The following is an 18,917-nucleotide window of genomic DNA, read 5'->3' as shown; positions in this document are numbered from 1 at the left end:
GATATCTATGGTGAAAATGGGATATCACGTGATTCACTTGATGTATGTTTTGGTGATAAACTTGCGCGTTCCGCCCATGAACCTATGCATAGGGGTTGGCACACGTTTTTGTCGTGCTTCTCCGGTAGAACTTTGGGGCACTCTTTGAGATCCTTTGTGTTGGTTGAATAGATGAATCTGAGATTGTGTGATGCATATCGTATAATCATACCCACGGATACTTGAGGTGACATTGGAGTATCTAGGTGACATTAGGGTTTTGGTTGATTTGTATCTTAAGGTGTTATTCTAGTACGAACTCTAGGGCTGTTTGTGACACTTATAGGAATAGCCCAACGAATTGATTGGAAAAAATAACTTTGAGGTGGTTTCGTGCCCTACCATAATCTCTTTGTTTGTTCTCCGCTATTAGTGACTTTGGAGTGACTCTTTGTTGCATGTTGAGGGACAGTTTTGTGATCCAATTATGTTAGTATTGTTGAGAGGACTTACACTAGTGAAAGTATGAACCCTAGGCCTTGTTTCCTAGCATTGCAATACCGTTTACGCTCACTTTTATCACTTGGTGCCTTGCTGTTTTTATAGTTTCAGATTACAAATACTATTATCTACCATCCATGTACCGCTTGTATTACCATCTCTTCACCGAACTAGTGCACCTATACAATTTACCATTGTATTGGGTGTGTTGGGGACACAAGAGACTCTTTGTTCTTTGGTTGCAGGGTTGCTTGAGAGAGACCATCTTCATCCTACGCCTCCTACGGATTGATAAACCTTAGGTCATCCACTTGAGGGAAATTTGCTACTGTCCTACAAACCTCTGCACTTGGAGGCCCAACAACGTCTACAAGAAGAAGGTGGTGTAGTAGACATCAAGCTCTTTTCTGGCGCCGTTGCCGGGGAGGTGAGTGCTTGAAGGTATATCTTTAGATCTTGCAATCGAGTCTTTTAGTTTCTTGTTTTATCACTAGTTTAATTTACAAAAGAAAACTATTAAAAATGGAATTGATTTTGTCTCATACGCTTCACCTTTTTAATATCTTTCGTGAGTATGATGGAAAAGAAAATTGGGCCAAAGTGTTAGAAGAAGAATGCATTAAACATTTTGGCACTAAATATTTGAATGATGAGCATGATTGCAATGTTGTTAGTATGAATTCCTTGAATATACATGATGCTAATGATATGCAAAGCCACAAGCTTGGGGAAGCTATGTTTGATAAAGATGATATTTTTGTTCCCAAAGCTTTGATGAGAAAATTTACTATGATGAAAGCATGCCTCCTATCTATGATGATTATTGTGATGACACGTATGCTTTAAAGAATAATGATAACCATGAAACTTGTCATCTTGATCTTAATTTTCAATCACATGATAGTTCTTTTGTTGAGTTTGCTCCCACTATTATTCATGAGAAGAAATTTGCTTATGTGGAGAGTAATAAAATTTCTATGCTTGTAGATCATGAAAAGAATGCTTTAGGTTCTGGTTATATTGTTGAATTCATTCATGATGCTACTGAAAATTATTATGAGGGAGGAACATATGCTTGTAGGAATTGCAATAATATCAAGTTTCCTCTCTATGTGCTTAAAATTTTGAAGTTATGCTTGTTTTACCTTCCTATGCAAGTTGATTCTTGTTCCCACAAGTTTTTTTCTCACAAAATCCCTATGCATAGGCAGCATGTTAGACTTAAATGTGCTAGTCATATTCTTCATGATGCTCTCTTTATGTTTCAATTCTTACCCTTTATGTGAGCATCGTTGAACTCATCATGCCTAGCTAGGGGCGTTAAACGATAGCGCTTGTTGGGAGGCAACCCAACTTTATTTTTGTTCCTTGCTTTTTGTTCCTGTTTAGTAATAAATAATTAATCTAGCTTCTGTTTAGATGTGGTTTTATGCTTTTAATTAGTGTTTGTGCCAAGTAGAACCTTTGGGAAGACTTGGGTGAAGTCTTTATGATCATGCTGTAAAACACAGAAACTTTAGCGCTCACTAGAACTGCTGCCATTTTTATTTGGTGAGTGCTATTTAGTTAATTATTTTTGAAGATGATTAATAGATAAATTCCTCAGGTCCAGCAATTTATTTGAGAATTTTATGAGTTCCATAAGTATACGTTTGATCCAGATTACTACATACTGTTCCGTTTTTGACAGATTCTGCTTTTCATGTGTTGTTTGCTTATTTTGATGAATCTATGGCTAGTAAAATAGTTTATAAACCATGGATAAGTTGGAATAAAGTAGGTTTAACACCAATATAAATAAATAATGAGTTCATTACAGTACCTTGAAGTGGTGATTTATTTTCTTATACTAACGGAGCTTGCGAGTTTTCTGTTAAGTTTTGTGTTGTGAAGTTTTCAAGTTTTGGGTAAGGATTCGATGGACTATGGAATAAGGAGTGGCAAGAGCCTAATCTTGGGTATGCCTGAGGCACCCCAACATAATATTCAAGGATAGCCAAGAGCCTAAGCTTGGGGATGCCCCGGAAGGCATCCCCTCTTTCGTCTTCGTTCATCGGTAACTTTACTTGGAGCTATATTTTTATTCGCCACATGATATGTGTTTTGCTAGGAGCGTCAATTTATTTTGTTTGTATTTTATTTCTGTCATTTAGAACAATGTTTTTCATCTTCTATTTCAATAAAAGTGGCATTGATAGCCTTTACTATGCCTATGTTACAAGTATACATGTTGCTGTTTGAAAACAGAAAGTTTACCGTTGTTGCAATAATTCCCTAGAAAAGTCAGAATGTGATAAAATGTTGAAACCTTTTGAATATTAAGCTCTGATAAATTTACTACAGTGGGAATTTTCTTTCTTAATTTTTGGAGTTAGGGAAGTATGGATGTTGCAGCATTCTTTACAGACTATCCTGTTTAGGCAGATTGCTGTTATGTTTGCATTGTTTGCACATGTTTGCTTCTTTAATGATTCTATTTGAGGATAGGACTATTAAATATGCATAGGCATTTAGTGTGCAATGTTCAATAATAATTTTAGTTATTTTCTACAGTAGAGTATAATAAGGTGTTGGCAATGGTTTATACTAACTTATCTCACGAGTCCTTGTTGAGTTTTGTGTGGATGAAGCTTTTGAGATTTAGGGAGACCGTGATATGAGAGGAATTAAGGAGACACAAAAGCTCAAGCTTGGGGATGCCCAAGGCACCCCAAGATAATATTTCAAGAAGTCTCAAGCATCTAAGCTTGGGGATGCCCCGGTTGGCATCCCACCTTTCTTCTTCAACAACTATCGGTTAGTTTCAGTTTATCTTAAGTTTTTACTTCTTCACATGATGTTTGCCATTCTTAGAATGTCATTTTATTTTGCTTTGCTTGCTGTTTGAATAAAATACCAAAGATCTGAAATTCTTAAATGTTAGAGAGTCTTCGCATAGTTGCATAATTATTCGACTACTCATTGATCTTCACTTATATCTTTCGGAGTAGTTTGTCATTTGCTCTAGTGCTTCACTTATATCTTTTAGAGCATGGTGGTAGTTTTAGTTTGAAGAAATAGATGAACTCTCATGCTTCACTTAGATTATTTTGAGAGTCTTAAATAGCATGGTAATTTGCTTAAAATCCTAATATGCTAGGTATTCAAGAATAATAAAATTCTCTTATGAGTGTGTTGAATACTATGAGAAGTTTGGTACTTGGTAATTCTTTTGAGATATGGAGATGGTAATATTAGAGTCATGCTAGTTGAGTAGTTGTGAATTTGAGAAATACTTGTGTTGAAGTTTGTGATTCCCGTAGCATGAAGTTGGAGCATGATTTATTTATTGATTGCGTTCCTTATGAGTGGCGATCGGGGACGAGCGATGGTCTTTTCCTACCAATCTATCCCCCTAGGAGCATGCGTGTAGTACTTTGTTTCGATAACTAATAGATTTTTGCAATAAGTATGTGAGTTCTTTATGACTAATGTTGAGTCCATGGATTATACGCACTCTCACCCTTCCACCATTGCTAGCCTCTCTAGTACCGCGCAACTTTCGTCGGTACCATAAACCCACCATGCACCTTCATCAAAACAGCCACCATACCTACCTATTATGGCATTTCCATAGCCATTCCGAGATATATTGCCATGCAACTTTCCACCATTCCGTTTATTATGAAACGATTCATCATTGCCATATTGCTTTGCATGATCATGTAGTTGATATCGTATTTGTGGCAAAGCCACCGTTCATAATTCTTTCATACATGTCACTCATGCATCATTGCACATCCCGGTACACCGCCGGAAGCATTCATATAGAGTCATACTTTGTTCTAGTATCGAGTTGTAATCATTGAGTTGTAAATAAATAGAAGTGTGATGATCATCACTCAATAGAGCATTGTCCCAAAAAAGAGAGAAATGCCATAAAAAAGAGAAGGCCCAAAAAAAGAGAAAGGCCATAAAAAAGGAGAAGGCCCAAAAAATAAAAAATAAAATAAAAGGGGCAATGCTACTATCCTTTTTTCCACACTTGTGCTTCAAAGTAGCACCATGATATAGCGAGTCTCATATATTGTGCTTCAAAGTAGCACCATGTTCTTCATATAGAGAGTCTCCTATGTTGTCAGTTTCATATACTAGTGGGAATCTTTCATTATAGAACTTGGCTTGTATATTCCAATGACGGGCTTCCTCAAATTTCCCTAGGTCTTCATGAGCAAGCAAGTTGGATGCACACCCACTTAGTTTTCCATTGCATGGCAATCCCTACTCACTCACATTGATATCTATTGATGGGCATCTCCATAGCCCGTTGATACGCCTAGTCGATGTGAGGCTATCTTCTCCCTTTTTGTCTTCTCCACAACCACCATTCTATTCCACCTATAGTGATATGTCCATGGCTCACGCTCATGTATTGCGTGAAGATTGAAAAAGTTTGAGAACATTAAAAGTATGAAACAATTGCTTGGCTTGTCATCGGGGTTGTGCATGATTTAAATATTTTGTGTGGTGAAGATAGAGCATAGCCAGACTATATGATTTTGTAGGGATAACTTTCTTTGGCCATGTTATTTTGAGAAGACATGATTGCTTAGTTAGTATGCTTGAAGTATTATTATTTTTATGTCAAAATGAACTTTTGTCTTGAATCTTCCGGATCTGAATATTCATATCACAAGTAGGAAGAATTACATTGAAATTATGCCAACTAGCATTCCACATCAAAAATTATCTTTTTATCATTTACCTACTCGAGGACGAGCAAGAATTAAGCTTGGGGATGCTTGATACGTCTCCAACGTATCTATAATTTTTGATTGCTCCATGCTATATTATCTACTGTTTTGGGCATTATTGGGCTTTATTTTACACTTTTATATTATTTTTGGGACTAACCTATTAACCGGAGGCCCAGCCTAGATTTGTTGTTTTATGCCTATTTCAGTGTTTCAAAGAAAAGGAATATCAAACGGAGTCGAAACAGAATGAAATCAACTGGAGAAGTTATTTTTGGAACGAAAGCCACCGGATAGACTTGGACTCCACGTCAGAAGATACGGGAGGTGCTCACGAGGGTGGGCCCCCCCTAGGGCACGCCACCTGCCTTGTGGGGCCCCCGTGGCTCCTCCGACGTACTTCCTACACCCATATATATCGTCGTACCCTAAAACTTCCAGAACGCACAATAGATCGGGAGTTCCGCCGCCAGAAGCCTCCGTAGCCACCGAAAGCCAATCTAGACCCATTCCGGCACCCTGCCGGAGGGGGGATCCTTCTCCGGTGGCCATCTTCATCATCCCGGTGCTCTCCATGACGAGGAGGGAGTAGTTCTCCCTCGGGGCTGAGGGTATGTACCAGTAGCTATGTGTTTGATCTCTCTCTCTCTCGTGTTCTTGATTTGGCACGATCTTGATATATTGCGAGCTTTGCTATTATAGTTGGATCTTATGTTTCTCCTCCCCCTCTTCTCTCTTGTAATGAATCGAGTTTCCCTTTTGAAGTAATCTTATCGGATTGAGTCTTTAAAGATTTGAGAACACTTGATGTATGTCTTGCCGTGGATATCTGTGGTGACAATGGGATATCACGTAATTCACTTGATGTATGTTTTGGTGATCAACTTGCGGGTTCCGCCCATGAACCTATGCATAGGGTTGGCACACGTTTTTGTCGTGATTCTCCGGTAGAACTTTGGGGCACTCTTTGAGATCCTTTGTGTTGGTTGAATAGATGAATCTGAGATTGTGTGATGCATATCGTATAATCATACCCACGGATACTTGAGGTGACATTGGAATATCTAGGTGACATTAGAGTTTTGGTTGATTTGTATCTTAAGGTGTTATTCTAGTACGAACTCTAGGGCTGTTTGTGACACTTATAGGAATAGCCCAACGGATTGATTGGAAAGAAAAACTTTGAGGTGGTTTCATACCCTACCATAATCTCTTCGTTTGTTCTCCACTATTAGTGACTTTGGAGTGACTCTTTGTTGCATGTTGAGGGATAGTTTTATGATCCAATTATGTTAGTATTGTTGAGAGGACTTACACTAGCGAAAGTATGAACCCTAGGCCTTGTTTCCTAGCATTGCAATACCGTTTACGCTCACTTTTATCACTTGTTACCTTGCTGTTTTTATAATTTCAGATTACAAATACTATTATCTACCATCCATATACCGCTTGTGTTATCATCTCTTCGCCGAACTAGTGCACCTATACAATTTACCATTGTATTGGGTGTGTTGGGGACACAAGAGACTCTTTGTTATTTGGTTGCAGGGTTGCTTGAGAGAGACCATCTTCATCCTATGCCTCCTATGGATTGACAAACCTTAGGTCATCCACTTGAGGGAAATTTGCTACTGTCCTACAAACCTCTGCACTTGGAGGCCCAACAACGTCTACAAGAAGAAGGTTGTGTAGTAGACATCATGTATTTTTGGTATAAAGATGCAAAGTAAAAAGTAAAGGCAAAGTAAAAAAGCAAAGCAAGATTAAAGTTATGGAGATTGATATGATGAGAATAGACCTGGGGGCCATAGGTTTCACTAGTGGCTTCTCTCAAGAGCATAAGTATTCTACGGTGGGTGAACAAATTACTGTTGAGCAATTGACAGAATTGAGCATAGTTATGAGAATATCTAGGCATGATCATGTATATAGGTATCATGTCCGTGACAAGTAGACCGAAACGATTCTGCATCTATTACTATTACTCCACTCATCGACCGCTATCCAGCATGCATCTAGAGTATTAAGTTAAAAACAGAGTAATGCCTTAAGCAAGATGACATGATGTGGAGAGATAAATTCATGCAATATGAAATAAACCCCATCTTGTTATCCTCGATGGAAACGATACAATACGTGCCTTGCTGCCCCTTCTGTCACTGGGAAACGACACCGCAAGATCAAACCCAAAGCTAAGCACTTCTCCCATGGCAAGAACTACCAATCTAGTTGGCCAAACCAAACAGATAATTCGAAGAGACTAGCAAAGATAACCAATCATACATAAAAGAATTCAGAGAAGATTCAAATATTATTCATAGATAGACTTGATCATAAACCCACAATTCATCGGTCTCAACAAACACACCGCAAAAAGAAGACGACATCGAATAGATCTCCACAAGAGAGGGGGAGAACTTTGTATTGAGATCCAAAAAGAGAGAAGAAGCCATCTAGCTACTAACTATGGACCCCGAAGGTCTGAGGTAAACTACTCACACTTCATCGGAGAGGCTATGATGGTGTAGAAGCCCTCCGTGATGATGGCCCTCTCCGGCGGAGCTCCGGAACAGGCCCCAAGATGGGATCTCGTGGATACAGAAAGTTGCGGCGGTGGAATTAGGTTTTTGGCTCCGTCTCTGTTCGTTTGGGGGTACATAGGTATATATAGGAGGAAGGAGTACGTCGGTGGAGCATCGAGGGGCCCACGAGGCAGGGGGCGCGCCCTAGGGGGGCGCCCCCACCCTCATGACCGCCTCTCTGATGCCATGGCGTAGAGTCCAAGTCTCCTGGATCACGTTCGGTGAGAAAATCACATTCCCGAAGGTTTCATTCCGTTTGGACTCCGTTTGATATTCCGTTTCTTCGAAACACTGAAATAGGCAAAAAAACAGCAATTCTGGGCTGGGCCTCCGGTTAATACGTTAGTCCCAAAAATAATATAAAAGTGGAAAATAAAGCCCAATATAGTCCAAAATAATAGATAATATAGCATGGAGCAATCAAAAATTATAGATACGTTGGAGACGTATCAGGCATCCCCAAGCTTAATTCCTGCTCGTCCTCGAGTAGGTAAATGATAAAAAGAGAATTTTTTATGCGGAGTGCTACTTGGCATAATTTCAATGCAAATCTTCTTAATTGTGGTATGAATATTCAGATTAGGAAGATTCAAGACAAGAGTTCATATTGACATAAAGAATAATAATACTTCAAGCAAACCAACAAAGCAATTATGTTTTCTTAAAGTAACATGGCCAAAGAAAGTTCATCCCTACAAAATCATATAGTTTTGTCATGCTCCATTTTCGTCACACAAGAATGCTCTCATCATGCACAACCCCGATGACAAGCCAAGCAATTGTTTCATACCTTAATAATTTCAAACTCATAAACTTTCACGCAATACATGAGCGTGAGCCATGGATATAGCACTATGGATGGAATAGAATGATGGGGGTTATGTGGAGAAGACAAAAAAGGAGAAAGTCTCACATCAACGAGGCTAATCAATGGGCTATGGAGATGCCCATCAATTGATGTTAATGCAAGGAGTAGGGATTGCCATGCAACGGATGCACTAGAGCTATAAATGTATGAAAGCTCAACAAAAGAAACTAAGTGGGTGTGCATCCAAATTGCTTGCTCACGAAGACCTAGGGAACTTGAGGAGGCCCATTGTTGGAATATACAAGCCAAGTTCTATAATGAAAATTCCCACTAGTATATGAAAGTGATAACTCAAGAGACTCTCTATATGAAGAACATGGTGCTACTTTGAAGCACAAGTGTGGAAAAAGGAATAGTAGCATTGCCCCTTTTTATTTATTTTCTGTTTTTTTTGGCCTTTCTCTTTTTTTGAGACAATGCTCTATTAAATTATGATCATCACACTTTTATTTATTTACAACTCAATGATTACAACTCGATTCTAAAACAAGGTATGACTCTATATGGATGCCTCCGGCAGTGTACCGGGATATGCAATGAATCAAGAGTGACAAGTATGAAAAAATTATGAACGGTGGCTTTGCCACAAATACTATGTCAACTACATGATCATGCTAGGAAATATGACAATGATGGATGTGTCATGATAAACTGGATGGTGGAAAGTTGCATGGCAATATATCTCGGAATGGCTATGGAAATGCCATAATAGGTAGGTATGGTGGCTGTTTTGAGGAAGATATAAGGAGGTTTATGTGTGAAAGAGTGTATCATATCACGGGGTTTGGATGCACCGGCGAAGTTTGCACCAACTCTCGATGTGAGAAAGGGCAATGCACGGTACCGTAGAGGCTAGCAATGATGAAGGGTGAGAGTGCGTATAATCCATGGACTCAACATTAGTCATAAAGAACTCATATACTTATTGCAAAAATCTACAAGCCATCAAAAACCAAAGTATTACGCTCATGCTCCTAGGGGGATAGATTGGTAGGAAAAGACCATCGCCCGTCCCCGATCGCCACTCATAAGGAGGACAATCAAATAACACCTCATGTTTCAAATTTGTTGCATAACATTTACCATACATGCATGCTACGGGACTTGCAAACTTTAACTCAAGCACTTCTCAAATTCACAATTACTCTACTAGCATGACTTTGATATTACTACATCCATATCTCAAAACAATTATCAAGCATCCAACTTTTCTTATTATTCAACACACTCAAAAGAAATTTTCACAAATCTTGAATACCAATCATGTTATTACTAAGCAAATTACCATGCTATTAAGACTCCCAAAATAATTTAAGTGAAGCATGAGATATTAGTTTCTTTAAAACAAATCCACCACCGTGCTCTAAAAGATCTAAGTGAAGCACATAGAGCAAAATTACTTAGCTCAAAAGATATAAGTGAAGCACATAGAGCAAAACTACTTAGCTCAAAAGATATAAGTGAAGCACATAGAGTATTCTATCAAATTTTAATTCATGTATGGCTCTCTCAAAAGGTGTGTACAGCAAGGATGATTGTGGCATACTAAAACACAAAGACAAAAATAATACAAGACGCTCCAAGCAAAACACATATCATGTTGGTGAATAAAAATATAGCTCCAAGTAAATTACCGATGGAAGTGGACGAAAGAGGGGATGCCTTCCGGGGCATCCCCAAGCTTTGAATTTTTGGTGTCCTTGTATTATCTTGGGGGTTCCATGGGCATCCCCAAGCTTAGGCTCTTGCCACTCCTTGTTCCATAATCCATCAAAAGAATTCACCCAAAACTTGAAAACTTCACAACACAAAACTTAAAGTAGAAAACTCGTGAGCTCCGTTAGTGAAAGAAAACAAAAGACCACTTCAAGGTACTGTAATGAACTCATTATTTATTTATATTTGTGTTAAACCTACTGTATTCCAACTTCTCTATGGATTATAAACTATTTTACTACCCATAGATTCATCAAAATAAGCAAACAACACATGAAAAACAGAATCTGCCAAAAACAGAATAGTCTGTAGTAATCTGTAGCTAGCGCAATATCTGGAACCCCAAAAATTATAAAATAAATTGCTTGACGTGAGGAATTTATTTATTAATCATCTCCAAAAATAATTAACTAAATATCACTCTTCAAATAAAAATTACAGCAGTTCTCGTGAGCGCTAAAGTTTCTGTTTTTTACAGCAAGTTCAACAAGACTTTCCCCCAAGTCTTCCCAACGGTTCTACTTGGCACAAACACTAATTAAACACAAAAAACACAACCAAAACAGATGCTAGATAATTTATTTATTACTAAACAGGAGCAAAAAGCAAGGAATAAAAATAAAATTGGGTTGCCTCCCAACAAGCGCTATCATTTAACGCCCCTAGCTAGGCATAAAAGCGAGGATAGATCTAGGTATTGCCGTCTTTGGTAGGCAATCCATAAGTGGCTCTCATGATAGTTTCATATGGAAATTTTATTTTCTTTCTTGGAAAGTTTTCCATGCCCTTTTTTAATGGAAATTGAAATCTAATATTTCCTTCCTTCATATCAATAATCGCACCAACCGTTCTAAGGAAAGGTCTACCAAGAATAATAGGGCAAGAAGGATTGCAATCTATATCAAGAACAATGAAATCTACGGGCACATAATTCATATTTGCAACAATAAGAACATCATTAATCCTTCCCATAGGTTTCTTAATAGTAGAATCCGCAAGATGCAAGTTTAGAGAGCAATCATCAAAATTACGGAAATCTAGCAAATCACACAAAGTCTTGGGAATAGTAGAGACACTAGCACCCAAATCACACAAAGCATAAAACTCATGATATTTAATTTTAATTTTCATAGTTGGTTCCCATTCATCATAGAGTTTTCTAGGGATAGAAACTTTCAACTCAAGTTTTTCTTCATAAGATTGCATCAAGGCATCAACAATATATTCGGTGAAGGCTTTATGTTGACTATAAGCATGTGGAGAATTTAGCACGGATTGCAACAAGGAAATACAATCAATTAAAGAGAAATTTTCATAATTAAATTCCTTGAAATCCAATATAGTGGGTTTAGCAACATCTAGATTTTTATTTATTTCAATCCCACTTTCATCAATTTCATCATAAAGATCTAAATACTCTGAATTTTTAGACCGCCTTCTAGGTAAAGGAAGATCATATTCAGTTTCATCAAGATTCATATTGCAAAACAAAGATTTAATAGGTGACACATCAATAACTTTTAGATCTTCATCTTGATTTTCATAGGAAGAACACGCTTTAATAAAGGCATCTTTGGAAGCACGCATCCTAGCGGTTCTTTCCTTGCACTCATAAATGGAAATTCTCATGGCTTTGAGAGACTCATTGATATCATGCTTAGGAGGAATAGATCTAAGCTTTAAAGAATCAACCTCAAGAGAAATTCTATCAACGTTTCTAGCCAAATCATCAACTTTAAGCAATTTCTCTTCAAGCAAAGCATTAAAATTCTTTTGTGAATTCATAAACTCCTTAACACTATTCTCAAATTCAGAGGGCATCTTATTATAATTTCCATAAGAGTTGTTGTAGGAATTCCCATAATTATTAGAAGGATTACTAGGATATGGCCTAGGATTAAAGTTCCCTCTATAAGCGTTGTTACCAAAATTATTCCTACCAACAAAATTCACATCCATAGATTCATTGTTATTCTCAATCAAACTAGACAAAGGCATATCATTAGGATCAGAAGAAACACTCTTAGTAGCAAATAATTTCATAAGTTCATCCATCTTTCCACTCAAAACATTGATTTCTTCTATCACATGCACTTTTATTAGAAGATCTTTCAGTATGCCATTGAGAATAATTAACCATAATATTATCTAGGAGTTTAGTAGCATCTCCTAAAGTGATTTCCATAAAAGTGCCTCCCGCGGCCGAATCTAAAAGATTTCTAGAAGCAAAATTCAATCCGGCATAAAAATTTTGTATAATCATCCACAAATTCAAACCATGAGTAGGGCAATTACATATCATTAATTTAATTCTCTCCCAAGCTTGTGCAACATGTTCATGATCAATTTGCTTAAAGTTCATAATATCGTTTCTAAGAGAGATGATCTTAGCGGGAGGGAAATACTTAGAGATAAAATCATCTTTGCACTTGTTCCAAGAATCAATACTATTTTTAGGCAAAGACGAAAACCAAGCTTTAGCACGATCTCTAAGCGAAAAAGGAAATAACTTCAATTTAATGACATCATTATCGACATCTTTTTTCTTTTGCATATCACATAAATCAATGAAGCTATTCAGATGAGTAGCGGCATCTTCACTAGGAAGGCCGGCGAATTGATCTTTCATAACAAGATTCAACAAAGCAGTATTGATTTCACAAGATTCAGTATTGGCAAGAGGAGCAATTGGAGTGCTAAGGAAATCATTATTATTGGTATTGGTGAAGTCACACAATTTGGTAGTATCTTGAGCCATTGCGACAAACAAGCAATCCAACACACGAGCAAACAAAAGGCAAGCGGGCAAGAGAGGGAGGATAAAGAGAGAGGGGGCGAATAAAACGGCAAGGGTGAAGTGGGGGAGAGGAAAACGAGAGGCAAATGGCAAATAATATAATGCGAGAGATAGGGATTGTGATGGGTACTTGGTATGTTGACTTTTTGCGTAGACTCCCCGGCAACGGTGCCATAAATCCTTCTTGCTACCTCTTGAGCTTGCGTTGGTTTTCCCCGAAGAGGAAGGGATGATGCAGCAGGGTAGCATAAGTATTTCCCTCAGTTTTTGAGAACCAAGGTATCAATCCAGTAGGAGGCCACGCTCAAGTCCTTCGTACCTGCACAAAACGATAGCTACTCGCAACCAACGCGATTAGGTGTTGTCAATCCCTTCACGGTCACTTACGAGAGTGAGATCTGATAGATATAATTTTTTGGTATTTTTGGTATAAAGATGCAAAGTAAAAAGTAAAGGAAAAGTAAAAAAGCAAAACAAGATTAAAGTTATGGAGATTGATATGATGAGAATAGACCCGGGGGCCATAGGTTTCACTAGTGGCTCCTCTCAAGGGCATAAGTATTCTACGGTGGGTGAACAAATTACTGTTGAGCAATTGACAAAGTTGAGCATAGTTATGAGAATATCTAGGCATGATCATGTATATAGGCATCACGTCCGTGACAAGTAGACCAAAACGATTATGCATCTGATACTATTACTCCACTCATCGACCGCTATCCAGCATGCATCTAGAGTATTAAGTTAAAAACAGAGTAACGCCTTAAGCAAGATGACATGATGCAGAGAGATAAATTCATGCAATATGAAATAAACCCCATCTTGTTATCCTCGATGGCAACGATACAATACGTGCCTTGCTGCCCCTTCTGTCACTGGGAAAGGACACGCAAGATCGAACCCAAAGCTAAGCACTTCTCCCATGGCAAGAACAACCAATCCAGTTGGCCAAACCAAACAGATAATTCGAAGAGACTTGCAAAGATAACCAATCATACATAAAAGAATTCAGAGAAGATTCAAATATTATTCATAGATAGACTTGATCATAAAGTCACAATTCATCGGTCTCAACAAACACACCGCAAAAAGAAGATTACATCAAATAGATCTCCACAAGAGAGGGGGAGAACTTTGTATTGAGATCCAAAAAGAGAGAAGAAGCCATCTAGCTACTAACTATGGACCCGAAGGTCTGAGGTAAACTACTCACACTTCATCGGAGAGGCTATGATGATGTAGAAGCCCTCCGTGATGATGGCCCTCTCCGGCAGAGCTCCAGAACAGGCCCCAAGATGGGATCTCGTGGATACTAAAAGTTGCGGTGGTGGAATTAGGTTTTTGGCTCCGTATCTGTTCGTTTGGGGGTACGTAGGTATATATAGGAGGAAGGAGTACGTCGGTGGAGCATCGAGGGGCCCACGAGGCAGGGGGCGCGCCCTAGGGGGGGCCACCCTCGTGACCGCCTCTCTGATGCCTTGGCGTAGGGTCCAAGTCTCCTGGATCACGTTCAGTGAGAAAATCACGTTCCCGAAGGTTTCATTCCGTTTAGACTCCGTTTGATACTCCGTTTCTTCGAAACACTGAAATAGGCAAAAAAAACATCAATTCTGGGCTGGGCCTCCGGTTAATAGGTTAGTCCCAAAAATAATATAAAAGTGGAAAATAAAGCCCAATATAGTCCAAAACAATAGATAATATAGCATGGAGCAATCAAAAATTATAGATACGTTGGAGACGTATCACCCGACAATTTTAATTTAGAGTGATGAGATACTTAAGATACTCCAAGTACTAGATACTCAACATCTCAAGATGTCCATAACTGGGGACACGGCTAACCATGATTAGATTGTACACTCTGCAGAGGTTTGTGCACTTTTCCCCACAAGACTCGATCTCCTCCGTTGGATTTCTCGCACTACAGGATGTTTGAGAAACGGATGACCGAGACACAGCCTTTCAGAAACATTAACTCTCTACTCCGGGCAGACCATACCAAACCTACAACCCACTACCTGTTGATCTACCTCTTCGAGAGCTTCACGTAACTTACTCAACTATGCTAGAGCCCACAATAGCTTGTGGCTGCACACGGAAGTTTCTAGCATGAATCATCTCAGCTCCCTTTGAGCCTGGGTGGCGGTCCATAGGAAGATCACACGGGTACTCCGGGATTTCCAAAAAATACATGCAACACTGGGCACTCCAGGTGCCTCAATCCACCCAGATGTGTATTTATGTTGCCACCTTAAGTTAAACCATTAATTATCAATCTCACATTTGTCATGGATTTCACTCACCCAAACCATGTCTACGAGCATAGCATAGCATATAAGCAACACGTAGAAGTAACTCCCAAGGGTTTGAATGTAACAGGGCAATAGGTTCTACCTCATCAACTACTTCCCACCCACATGTTAATAACATCCTAATCATGCAATGCTTGAGGATTGGAACTAATGCATAAAACTGGGTGATAAAGGGATATGATCAAAGTGTTACTTGCCTTGCTGACGATCCGCATAACCTAGAGACTCCAAATAACACGCTTTGCACTCCGGGAATTCTATCGCAAACAAACAATAGCATACATAAGCAAAAAAGCAAAGAAGCACAGGTAAAACTCAAATAAGAAGATCTAACCAGAAAGTTCAAGTTAAGAACTCCGGTTTGCAAAAAGAATCAAATCGAACGGAGCAATGAAACTCAAACGGTGAAAGAAACAAGATCCGTCTACTAATTTGGACCTAGGTCAAATTTTACAGTAGCAAAAGCTGGTTCAAGTTGGCTAAACAAAAAGAGGGTCTCGATACAAAGATCTAGGTGCTTGAATCGCCTGATTCCAAAAAACAAGAGAAAAGATAAACTAGAACGAAAATCGGATCAGAAATCGCGATCAGAAATAACCGCGGGAAAATCCGATAAAAGAAACGAACAGGCTAACGAACGAGTGTTCGTTATCTGTAACTAATGAGAGAAAACCATTCGTTAAAATGAACGTATGGACGGGCGTCCGCTAAATAGAAGAACCGGGAAAAACCGGCGAACCGATCTAAAAAACGAACTAGGGTTTTTTTTCTAAAAAACGAATTGGTTTTATTTTAAAAAAACCGACGGTGACGAAACGGCATGGTACCTCCGGCTAGGCGGGGCTCGGGCGGCGGGGAGTGGGCTAGCGGGGCAGCGGGGAGGCCGCTTGCGGCGACGGCGGTGAGGCGCGGGAGGCGGCGGCGCGCGGCTCGGCTCGGGAGCGGGCGGCGGCGGCGGGGTTTATGGTGGTGGCGGGGGGCTCGGGCGGCGTATATAAAGGGCGGGGGCGGGGTGGCTTGGAGGAGGGGCAAGGCGGCGGCAGTGGAGGAGTCCGGCTCGGATTCTGTCCGAGTTGGCGGCGGTGGGAGATGGGCCGGCCCGGCTGGGTTTCGGCCCAGTCGGCGCCCGAAGCTTTTTTCTAAAACAATTCCGCCGAACAGAAAATAATTCCTAGAAAATAGAATAAAAATATAAAAATGCCAAAACAAATTTTCACCATCTAAATAGAATATTTAGAATGAGGTGAACATTTTCTTGGCCCTAAAATGCAATTTTGAAAACGTGCAATTTTTCTAATGCAAATAAAATCCAAATAAAATCAAATACTTGATTTTAATATTTTCCTCCAATATTTCAATTATTTTGGAGAAGTCATATTATCTCCTCTCATATACTTTAATATGAAATATTTTCGGAGAGAAAAATAATTAAAACCAAACTCCGCATTTTAGAATTTGATAAAAATCAAATTTAAAAACCGGGGAAATCCCCAACTCTCTTAGAGGGTCCTTGAGTTGCTTAGGATTTCGAGGGTCGTGAGACGAGAAGCAATAAAATATGATATGCAAGAACGATCTATGTATACCATTCCAAATTGAAAATTTGGGATGTTACAGTAGTAAATTTATCAGAGATTAATATGCAAAAGGTTTATACATTTTATCACATTCTGACTTTCCTAGGGAATTATTGCAACAGCGGTAAACTTTCTGTTTTCAAACAGCAACATGTGGACTTCTAAAATAGGCATAGTAAAGGCTATCAATGCCACTTTTATTGAAATAAAAGATGCAAAACATTTTTATAAATAATAGCAAGCAAATCTTAACAAAATAAATTGACGCTCCAAGAAAAACACATATCATGTGGTGAATAAAAATATAGCTCCAAGTAAAGTTACCGATGAACGAAGACGAAAGAGGGGATGCCTTCCGGGGCATCCCCAAGCTTAGGCTCTTGGCTATCCTTGAATATTACCTTGTGGCGCCTTGAGCATCCCCAAGCTTAGGCTCTTGCCACTCATTATTCCATAGTCCATCGAATCCTTACCCAAAACTTGAAAACTTCACAACACAAAACTTAACAAAAAAACTCATAAGCTCCGTTAGTATAAGAAAATAAATCACTACTTCAAGGTACTGTAATGAAATCATTATTTATTTATATTGGTGTTAAACCTACTGTATTCCAACTTCTCTTTGGTTTATAAACTCTTTTACTAGCCATAGATTCATCAAAATAAGTAAACAACACATGAAAAACAGAATCTGTCAAAAACAGAACAGTCTGTAGTAATCTGGATCAAACGTATACTTCTGGAACTCATAAAATTTTAAAATAAATTGCTGGACCTGAGAAATTTATCTATCAATCATCTGCAAAAATAATTAACTAAATAGAACTTTCCACATAAAAATGGCAGCAATTCTCGTGTGCGCTAAAGTTTCTGTTTTTACAGCATGATCAACAAGACTTTCCACAAGTCTTCCCAAAGGTTCTACTTGGCACAAACACTAACTAAAAGCATAAAACCAGAGGCTAGACGAATTATTTATTACTAAACAGGAACAAAACGCAAGTAACCAAAACAAAATTGGGTTGCCTCCCAACAAGCGCTATCGTTTAATGCCCCTAGCTAGGCATGATGATTTCAATGATGCTCACATAAACGATAATAATTGAAACATAAAGAGGGCATCGTGAAGAATATGACTAGCACATTTAAGCCTAATCCACTTCCTATGCATAGGGATTTTGTGGGCAAACAATTTATGGGAACAATAATCAACTAGCATAGGAAAGCAAAACAAGCATAACTTCAAGATTTTAAGCACATACAGAGGAAACTTGATATTATTGCAATTCCTACAAGCATATGTTCCTCCCTCATAATAATTTTCAGTAGCATCATGAATGAATTCAACAATATAACCAGCACCTAAAGCATTCTTTTCATGGTCTACAAGCATAGAAATTTTATTACTCTCCACATAAGCAAATTTCTTCTCATGAATAGTAGTGGGAGCAAACTCAACGAAATAATTATCATGTGAGGCATAATCCAATTGAAAACTAAAATCATGATGACAAGTTTCGTGAATATCTTTATTCTTTATAGCATACAAGATATCATCATAGATAGCAACTTTGTTCTCATAATCAATTGGAACCTCTTTCGAAATAGTGGATTCATCACAAAATAAAGTCATGACCTCTCCAAATCCACTTTCATCAATATAATCATCATAAATAGCAGGCATGCTTTCATCATAATAAATGTGCTCATCAAAACTTGGGGGAGAAAAAATATCATCTTCATCAAACATAGCTTCCCCAAGCTTGTGGCTTTGCATATCATTAGCATCATGGATATTCAAGGAATTCATACTAACAACATTGCAATCATGCTCATCATTCAAATATTTAGT

Source organism: Triticum urartu, chromosome 2 (assembly GCF_003073215.2).
Source record: "Triticum urartu cultivar G1812 chromosome 2, Tu2.1, whole genome shotgun sequence".
In the NCBI taxonomy this organism is placed as follows: Eukaryota; Viridiplantae; Streptophyta; class Magnoliopsida; order Poales; family Poaceae; genus Triticum; species Triticum urartu.
The sequence above is the reverse complement of the archived record's forward strand: the minus strand, read 5'-3'. Positions refer to the sequence as shown.